The sequence below is a fragment of the Bubalus kerabau genome, chromosome 4 (assembly GCF_029407905.1).
Source record: "Bubalus kerabau isolate K-KA32 ecotype Philippines breed swamp buffalo chromosome 4, PCC_UOA_SB_1v2, whole genome shotgun sequence".
NCBI lineage: Eukaryota > Metazoa > Chordata > Mammalia > Artiodactyla > Bovidae > Bubalus > Bubalus kerabau.
Genome location: NC_073627.1, coordinates 36,024,650 through 36,034,385, shown reverse-complemented (window position 1 = coordinate 36,034,385; position 9,736 = coordinate 36,024,650). Strand labels below are relative to the sequence as shown.

At 46.2% G+C, this 9,736-nt stretch overlaps 1 non-coding gene across 1 annotated transcript; it reads right to left on the bottom strand.

Moving 5' to 3' along the window:
- Positions 1-9,374: 9,374 nt before the first annotated feature.
- LOC129651868 (U6 spliceosomal RNA) lies at positions 9,375-9,478 on the bottom strand. The gene has a single exon (XR_008714372.1). It is a non-coding gene; the product is annotated as a U6 spliceosomal RNA (small nuclear RNA).
- Positions 9,479-9,736: the final 258 nt, after the last annotated feature.

Genomic DNA, 9,736 nt, shown 5'->3' with positions numbered 1-9,736 from the left:
GTTCCACTCACACCAGCTCAGCCTTTCAACCACTCACACCTCACAGCCTTTCACCACTGACTTTTGAGTCCCGCCTTCCAGGAACCTTACTGTCCCTGACTCCCTTCGCTTACCTATTTCCCCACTTTCCCCAAACTAGATTGTTCCCATCAACAATTTAAGTATCCTCTGGGCTCTCCCACTGAAATAACAAACAAATCCTCTCTTAACACGTCCTCCACTGACTGCCTTCCTTCCTTCACCACTGACTTCTTAAAAAAGTGTCCACATTCTGCTTTCCTTCACCCCCCACCCACACTCAGTTCTTACTTGTTTCATTCTGGCTTCTACCACCATCACTCCATTGACATCACCTTGCCTAGGTACCAGTGACATCTTAGTTGCCTGAATCCTCCTCTTATGCAATCCCTCAGTCACATGAAACACCATTGTCCGGTCCCTTTGTGGACTCACCTGGTTTCTGCCCTCTCTCTGGTTGCTCCATCTCAGCCTCCCAGGCAGGCTCTCCCCTTCTCTCGGGCTGGTGAGAGATCCCAGCCACAACAGCCACATCCCAGGGCCCTCTGACCCACTCTGTGCTCTCTCAGTGGGCAGGTCATTAATGTTAGTTGTTTGGGGTCTCCCGTTACTAGATGGGGAAACAGTGACAGACTTTATTTTTGGGGGCTCCAAAATCACTGCAGATGGTGATCGCAGCCATGAAATCAAAAGACGCTTGCTCCTTGGAAGAAAAGTTATGACCATCCTAGACAGCATATTAAAAAGCAGAGACATTACTTTGCCAACAAAGCTATGTTTTTTCCAGTGGTCATGTATGGATGTGAGAGTTGGACTATAAAGAAAGCTGAGTGCTGAAGAATTGATACTTTTGAACTGTGGTGTTGGAGAAGACTCTTGAGAGTCCCTTGGACAGCAAGGAGACCTATCCAGTCCATCCTAAAGGAGATCAGTCCTGAATATTCATTGGAAGGACTGATGCTGAAGCTGAAACTCCAATACTTTGGCCATCTGACACGAAGTACTGACTCATTTGAAAAGACCCTGATGCTGGGAAAGATTGAAGGCGGGAAGAAAAGGGGATAACAGAGAATGAGATGGTTGGATGGCATCACCAGCTCAATGGACATGAGTTTGAATAAACTCCGAGAGTTGGTGATGGACAGGGAGTCCATGAGGTTGCAAAGAGTCAGACACAACTGAGCGACTGAACTGAACTGTTACTATATATGCATCTATGACTCCTGAGATGATCATTGTCCACTTTCCTCTCCTCCCCAAAACATGTTTGGACACCCCACCATCCCTTTGGGACATGGCCAGGGACATGAGCCTAAGTGACAAATGTCACTTCAGGGCAAGAGCTTTAAGAATCAATATGCAATTCGCTGCGTCTCCTTTCTCGGCCTTACTCGTAGTGGAAGTTTCTGTTGAGACAGAAGTTTCATCAGCCGGGTCCCTGAGTGCCTGTGACAAGCACAGTCTTCCTGATGACCCATTTTGGATTTGTGGCCTAGTAAGAAATAAATCTTGTTAATTATGGTGCTGAGATCTGGATTCAATCTACTTACAATGTCTTTGTTGTTTTGGTATCAGGGTACTGCTGACCTCATAAAATGAATAGCTTCCTGCTCTATTTTCTGAAAATGTGAGTTTGGTGTTATTTCTTCCTTAAACATTTGATAGAATTCACCAGTGAAACTATCTGGGCTTGACATTTCCTTGGGAAGGGTTTTGATAATGAATTCGAATTCTTTATAGATAGAACTCTTTGGCTTTTCAGTTTCATCGTGTGTCCATTTTGGTCAACTGTAATCTGTCAAGCAGTTTGTCCATTTCATCTCTGTTGTCAAACTGATTGGCATGAAGTTTATAATACTTTCTTATTATTCTTTTGTTTCATTATTTATTATTTTTCTTATTTTTTTCACATCTGAAGGTTCTGTGGTGATACCGTCTTTTTTTATTCTTTATATTCATAATTTATTTTCTTCCTTTCTCTCCTTGATCAATCTAACTAGGAATTTACCAATTTTGTTTATATTTTCCATGAACTGACTTTTGGCTTTGTTGATTTTGTTTGTCTGTTTTCTATGCCACAAATATTTGCTCTTAATATTTCTTTCCTTCTCCTTACTTTGGGTTTACCTGGTTCTTCTTGTTCTAGTTTTTAAAGTGGAATCTTAAGATCGTTGATTTTTTATCTTTCTTCTTTTCTAAGAAGCTAAATATTTTCTGTTAAGTACCCCTCTAGCTGTATATTACAAATTTTGATAGGTTATATTTTCATTGATCATTCAGCTCAAAATAATTTCTAATGCTCCCTGTATTAAAAACAAGGCAACGGGCCCAAAATGGAGTTGCTTAAGCCCCATGTCACCAAACTGAGACTTGCAGTTTCAGCTCTCCCAGGAATGATACATTAAACCAGCCAGTCTGGCATCACCAGAGAGACATTAGTTAGATAACCTGCCTGTCAGACACCCACCTCCCACCCCACCAGGAAAATGATCTTGCAATAACCAACCCGCTTTTGTGCCGAGTCTGACTTCCTTGTTCCTGCTGCTCCTCTCTGCCTATTAAAGTCTCTCATTTTGTACAGCTCCTCAGAGTTCCTTTCTATCTGCTGGACTGGATGCTGCCCAATCCGTGAATCAGTCAGTAAAGCCAACAAGGTCTTTAAAATGTACTCAATTGAGTTACGCTTTTTTAACCATAAGCAGATGCCAGAATGGCATGAAGGGGAAGAAGGGAGCAGGAGCAGGTGTCGAGAGGGTCCAGGTGTGACTCGTGAAAAGGGAGAGGGAAGGAGGAGCTCTGGACACTGCAGGAGCACGGGGCTGGGTCAGCAGCCATGGCCCAGCTGTGGTGTCCCCGCTGCGCTGCCATTGCTGCGAGCTGCCTGGGGAGGGTGTAGCCTTGGTGTGGACACCTGAAGGTGCAGCAGCTGGGGGCTGTCAGCCAACTACCTTCCTCACAAGAGGGTATCTTGAAGGGACCTGTGAGTGGTGCCCCTCCACAGCCACATACACCTCCCTGAACTAGGTCACCCTCCCTTGATACCTACTGTCACAGAACGACGTTCCTTCCCTTCGGAGATCTCACTTCCAGTTGTAACTACGCCCCTCAGGAACTTTATTTATGCATAAGGTCTGTCTCCCATGGAGGGCAGGAACACAGAACTTGTTCACCACTGCGTCTCCCACACACAGCAGTGTGCTCAGTAAGTGCTCGTTAGAGAAAGGAAAGAAAGAATGGGTGACTAGTAACTAACTCAGCTTCTCAGAACCCCCTGGCAGCAGGCGGCCCACCTGGGGGCGGCTGCTGCCCCCGTGAAATCAGCCGTGAGGGCGAGGGAGCTGTGCGGTTCTAATCGGCATGCAACAAGGGATACTTCAGGGGCTTCCCTGGTGGTCCAGTGGTTAAGAATCCGCCTTGCAATGCAGGGGACACCTATTTGATCCCTGGTCTGGAAGTTGCTCCTGGCCACAGAGCAACGAAGCCCATGTGCCACAACTACTGAATCCCGAGCCCTAGGGCACGTGCTGCACAAAAAGAGAAGCCATCGCAATGAGAAGCCCACACACTGCAATTAGAGAGTAGATCCCACCCGCCACAACTAGAGAAAGCCCACGCACGGCACAAAGACCCAGCACAGCCCAAAAATTACATTATAAAAAATTAAAAAGAAATAATGTTTCTAAAACCAGCAGATTTGAACAGCCACAAGTCCCCAGGAATCCTTCTTGTGAAGGGCACAACACTCCTTCGCCTGACTTACTCCAGAGGCAGTCACAGTTGTGAGGAGCGGCACAGACTTCTGCGACTCCCCACCCCTTACCCCCAGTGAACTGTCCCCAGGAAACAGCTACGAGTCCCTATACCGGATGTATACCCGCAACACACCCCATCACTGTCCCCTCTCCTGCCACAGAAAGCTGCCCTTCACTCTGATTCCTTTGAGGGGCTTCAGCTCAGACAAGAGCAGCCCCTCAGGGTCCATAACATGGGATGAAACTACAGCCTCGTGTTAGGAGCACAGCTATAGACTCAGGTCCCAACTATCCAAGCTGCAGGACTCTGGGCAAATCACTTAACCTCTCTGAGCCCCCTCTTCTCATCTGTGAAGTAGAAATAGTAAAAAGGGCAAAACAGAGGCTGTTCTCAAGCATAAGCAGAATGTCCGCAGTGATGGCTCTGAGTTCAAGGCTCTCAGAAACCCAGCTTTCCCCAGACTTATTGGATCACAGGATGGCAAAGCCCAGACCCACGTGGGATCCCAGTGTTCCGCGGAAAGCAGTTCAAGGGACACTGCTCTAGAGAATTCAGCTTTTCTCTTCAGATTGCTGTGGACCATCTGAACTGTCACAGAGGAGATCTGGCTGGCAGTGGCCTCCTGCAACATCGTTCTGAGTTGAGTTGTGGGGGGTCAGGTCTGGACTTCAGCGAGAGATGCTGTAATTCTTGAGTGCCTTCCAGACGGATGCTCTGTGGGATGCTGTGGGTGACCTTGTGTGACGCTCTTCTCTTTAATGCTAAAAGGACCCTTTTTCTGGTAGGAATCCATCATGCTTACAGAGGCATGGCATGTTTTAAACTGAGTCGCACCTAAGGGCTTCCCTGGTCGTTCAGATGGTAAAGAATCTGCCTGCAATGCAGGAGACCTGGGTTCAATCCCTGGATCGGGAAGATTCCCCTGGAGAAGGGAATGGCAACCCACTCCAGTATTCTTGCCTGGAGAATCCCATGGACAGACCATGGGGTCACAAAGAGTTGGACACGACTGAGCATCTAACACTTCACTAAGGTTAGAGGCCCACTCATTCTGCTCTTCATTTTGTAGATGGGAAAACAGGCTTGGTAAGAAAGCCAAGTGACTTGTCCAAGGTCACATGGAAGCGAGGGGCCTTGCTCAGGACCAGCCGCTGGGCTCCAGGGGAGATGACGTCTCCTCGGATAGAACTGGGCGAGTGAAGAGCCATGTGGTGGAGACTGGGAGGTCCCTCAGCCCTCAGCTCCTTCTCCCAACGTGGATTTATGAAGGATGTGAGGGGAGGGATAATGGCTGAAGGTTAGGGGTTAATAGGCGTGAGTCCAGATGACAAGCAGCTGGGCCCAGGCACAGACGAAGGTCTGCTTCCTCCCCTTTCTGGTGGTTCCAGGGATGAGAAGGCCGGGAAGGAACTTGCAACAGAGGGAAGGGAGACCAGAGGAATTTGGAGTGGGCCCAAGGGGCCCGGCTCTTGGAAAATAAGGGGGAAGCATTCTCTGCTCCGAGAGAATGTTGTTTACAAGAGAAGAGCAGAGTCAGGGTCCCACCAGGGCAGGCTGGTGGGCTCTGGCTTCCATCTCCTGGCCATGACCGATCATACCAATTCACGTTTCTAGGACAACTGGAGAACCAAACAGGAACAACATTGAGGGTGATAAGAGGTGGCGGTAGCAGGCCCGGCCCAGCCAGACAAGTTGAGCTCAAAGATCAGAAGTTTTGAGGCCAGTTCTAAATTTAGCATCCAATTTTTGAGGAAGCCAAAATGAGTTCTCCCTGCATGAAGTGTGTCAGAAGAAAAGATACAAATCCCAGGGAGCAGCTAGCACAGAGGGGGTGGCCCCCTCCCCCTTTTCAGCCAGAGACGCTAAGAATGAGATCAACCAGGCTCTTTTTTAAAAAATAAATACTGCAGTGTCTTTTCAAACTAAGAGCTTTGAAAGAACTGCATATTGCATCCCCTCTTCTCTCTAACCTTGCTGCTTTTCTTTTTAAAAGATATTACTCAGAAAGACCCTCAAAGTGGGACTTCCCTGGTGGTCCAGTGGTTAACATTTCACCTTTCAAGGCAGGGGGTGCAGGTTCAATCCCTACTCCAGGAGCTAAGATCCCACATGCATTATGGCCAAAAAACCACAACATACAACAAGCAATATTAAAACAAATTCAATAAGGAGTTTTTAAAAAATGGTCCATAGCAAAAAAAAAAAAATCTTGAAAAAAATAAAAGAAAAAGACACTCAAAACAACTCAGGGTGTGTACAGAGATGGCAATTCAGGCCTTCGTTTCCCCATCCACACCAGACCTATCTGACTCCAGTCCTCACTCCCCATGAGTGGGCTCCTGGCCCTGGGAAGAGGGTGGGTCCCCCACCAGCGTGGGCTCTTTCTTTTGGCTCAAGTCAATCATCTCCTCAATAGATAATTCATCTGATTGACAACCCATCCGTTGCTGACGCCAGCATGCCCCACAAGAGAAGCCACCGGAGCCCCAACTTCTCTGATATGCACCATGGACGCTCCTACTGTGTTTGAATGGATGAAGGTCCAAAGACCTGGACCCCACCCTCCTTTTATTCTTATGCCCATTTTATCTGAAATGTCCTCCACATTCTCTTGTCTGACCTTTACCCTCCTGAACCCTCACAGCCTGTTAGCTGTATGACCCTCAGCAAGTTATCTAAACCCCGTGTCGGTGTCAGATTGTTTCCAAAGACAGCCATGGCGAGTCCTCCACCCTGCACGCCCTTTGCAACGTGACTCGGCCACCCCACCCATGTCAGTTCCCTTACATTTGACCCTGGGCTGGCTCTGTGACATCTGTGAACAAACCGAACTTGGTGGGCATGATGCAATGTCACTTGCAGCTCCTGTGTTTGCACTCTGGGAAGAAGAGTAAAGAAGTCCCGGCCACCCTGCCGGACAGAGGAATCGCATACAGGACAACTGGAGCGCCCCAGCTAACGGCCAGTCCAAGGCCCTACTCACGGGACAAGGCCATGTGGGTCCTCCAGCCACAGCACGAGCCTGGCTAATAACACTGTGGGGCAGAGAGGAGCGAGCTGCCCTTGCTGATCCCTGCCTGGACTCCTGGCCCTCAGGCCCGTGATCCAGGAAGACAACAGCTGTCTGAAGCTACTGCACTTGGGGTTGGATCACTATGTAGCCATAGAGAAATCAGTCTCCTCATCAAACAGGGATATTGGTGGCTTCCTGCCTCACCGAAGGGTCGGGAAAATTAAACAAGTCAATCTGTATAAAGCACTTGGTGTCAGCACGGTGTAAGCACTCAACAAATGACAGTTCCCCACAACCTGAAATTACCTTGTTTACTTTTTTCTTTGTTGTTCAGTCGCTAAGTTGTGGCTGACTCTTTGGCTTCCCTGTCCTTCACTGTCTTCCAGAATTTGCTCAAACTCATGTCCATTGGGTCAATGATGCCATCCAACCATCTCATCCTCTGTTATCCCCTTCGCCTACCTTCAATCTTTCCCAGCATCAGAGTCTTTTCCAATGAGTTGGCTCTTTGCATCAGGTGGCCAAAGTGTCGGAGCTTCAGCATCAGTCCTTTCAATGAATATTCAGGATTGATTTCCTTTAGGATTAACTGGTTTGATCTCCTTGCCGTCCAAAGGACTCTCGAGTCTTCTCCAGCACCACAATTCAAAAGCATCAATTTTTTGGCACTCAGCCTTCTTTATGGTCCAACTTTCCCTTCCATACATGACTACTGGAAAAACCATAGCTTTGACTAGACAGACTTTTTCCTTGCTCATCCGCAAACCCCTCCCACAATGGTGCCTGGCATATAGTGGTTACCCAGTAAACACAGATGAATGTCAAATGCCCTCTCTGTCATAAACCTTCTGTGATGGCCTTCTACCTGAGGGATATTACCCTCCCTCCCCTGAGCCCCACCGCACTTCCCACACTGTAAATTCTGTTAAGCCCTGAGCTCTGACTGGTGGTCTCCCTTATAGAAACCTTGCCCATAATACAAGAGCAATAAATTGTTCAGTGAACGAATGAGGAGTGGGAAGAATGCCACCTGCCTTAGTCGCCTACGCAGGCTTACTGTGATTTATAGAGAGATGAGTAGAGAAGGACTCAGGCACCTCAGAGCTCCTGCCAGAGGAGTGCAGTGCTGCTGCTGCTGTCTTCTGCTGCCATCTGTGTGAACTTTAACCTTTATGGTCGGAGAGAACCCAACATAGGGCTCCTGGAGGAAGCCTCCCTATTTCCTGCCCTGATCACCAGCTGCTCTCGCAGGTTTGGAAGTACAGGGTATGATGTCGCAGACCTGGGAAGGAACTGATGACCTTTTGAGTTCATTCCCATTGTTGACGGAAGCCTGGAGTTCCACTTTTAGCTGGAAAATAGCTGATTCTTAAGCCATAATTCAATCAGGTATCAGTTTAATATCTCTTAAGATTTGTATCGCAAATCTTAAGATTTTGGCTTCCCAGCTGGTGTGAGTGGTAAAGAACCCATCTGCCAATGCAGGAGACATGAGGGGTGTGGATTTGATTGCTGGGTTGGGAAGATCGCCTGGAGGAGAGCGTGGCCATCCACGCCAGTATTCTTGCCTGGAGAAACCCATGGACAGAGGAGCTGCCAGGCTACAGTCCATGGGGTTGAAAAGAGTCGGACATGACTAAAGCAACTTAGCACAGCACAAGATTTGCATGGTCCAAAGAGATAACAGAACATGAAGGAATGCAGGATCCCATCTGGTTTGAACCTCTTATGCTTTAGATAGAAAATGGCCTGACTAACCATAAAAGCTAAAGATGCAAAATCAAATCCGGCAGTAGACTTTCCTGGCAGGTATGTAACATATCACTTAAATCTAGGTGCCCTAGGCCAGGTGGCACCTCCTCTGAATGATGGGGTCAGGGACACAGCAACGACAGGGCACAGAAGATGCTCTGTAATCTCAGAAGAGTCGAGACGGCAGCCCCCAAACCGTGTGAAGTTAATATCATAGTTCCCTTGGGGAATGCGCATCTTTATAGGTGTAAAAGTGCAGAACTTTAAGGAAGCCAAATAATGGTATTAATGTTTTTATGTAAAAGAATCTGTGCACATTTGATATTCATGGATTTAAAACTCAATAGCACTTGGCCTATTGAGAGTAAAAATCTTGAAATTCCAATGAAAACTCAGTAAGAATGGAATTGATTCAGATTTACAATTTTAAACTGAGAACTCCCTGAACTTATAGTATGGGAACATTTAAGAGAACACAAAGTTCACCATATTTATAAGTTGAATTTATTGGAAGAATAATTTAAATTTAAATACTTGGAAAGGTTCTGTCTGTTAAGTCAGACCGCTGAAGTACATAAAAGGAAACTGAACACAATAAATGTTTAAATGCAATTTAAAATGTTTAAGAGAGTTTAACTTCGTAACTGGAATCAAACATTCCAAATCTTTGTAAAAGTGATTGTAAAAATACATTGAACACAAATAAAGTAAGATTTGTAAGCTGAAGCTTAAGGAAGAACCAGGGTTTGTGAATTCCAATAAATCAAATTATTAATTTAATTTTTTAAAATTTAAATTTATTTATTTTAATTGGAGGCTAATTACTTTACAATATTGTAAAAATATGGAAAGCTTCACGAATTTGCGTGTCATCCTTGCGCAGGGGCCACGCTAATCTCTGTATCGTTCTAATTGTAGTATACGTGCTGCCGAGGCGAGCACCAAATTATTAATTTTAAAAGTCAGTGAAACCTTTGAATCATCTTTGTCTAGAAAATAAGATTTATGGTAATCTATGGTGCCTTGTAGGATTGTTGAGAGGATTAAATGAGACACTGGGTTTAAAGGGTTTAGCACCATGACTGGTACATGGGAAGCTTTCAACATGGCAGGCCAGCAATGACTAGTTCATTATGTATTTTTGTTGTTGATGTTTATCAGAGCGTCTTTTATTTATATATTTACTTGTATTTTATTTTT